The following is a 245-nucleotide window of genomic DNA, read 5'->3' on the forward strand; positions in this document are numbered from 1 at the left end:
GTCTGCGCCCCCTGTGCCACCAAATGTAGCTTTGATTTATGACTTTTCACAGACTGTTTAGTCAAGAACACTTACTATTAAGAAATGGTTTTCACATCATTTATCCTTTCTTTCTTGACCATACCAGCTGAGAAATTTCAAAGATTGTTCAGCTTGGCTCTCTTCAAAGCAGGGTTTAATACTGGTCTGAGAAATTCTCGCTAATTTGGTCAACCTGTACACTTTCTGGTCATGGCTGCATATTA

Source organism: Crocodylus porosus, unplaced genomic scaffold (genome assembly GCF_001723895.1).
Source record: "Crocodylus porosus isolate Cpor-Errol unplaced genomic scaffold, CroPor_comp1, whole genome shotgun sequence".
Classification (NCBI taxonomy): Eukaryota; Metazoa; Chordata; order Crocodylia; family Crocodylidae; genus Crocodylus; species Crocodylus porosus.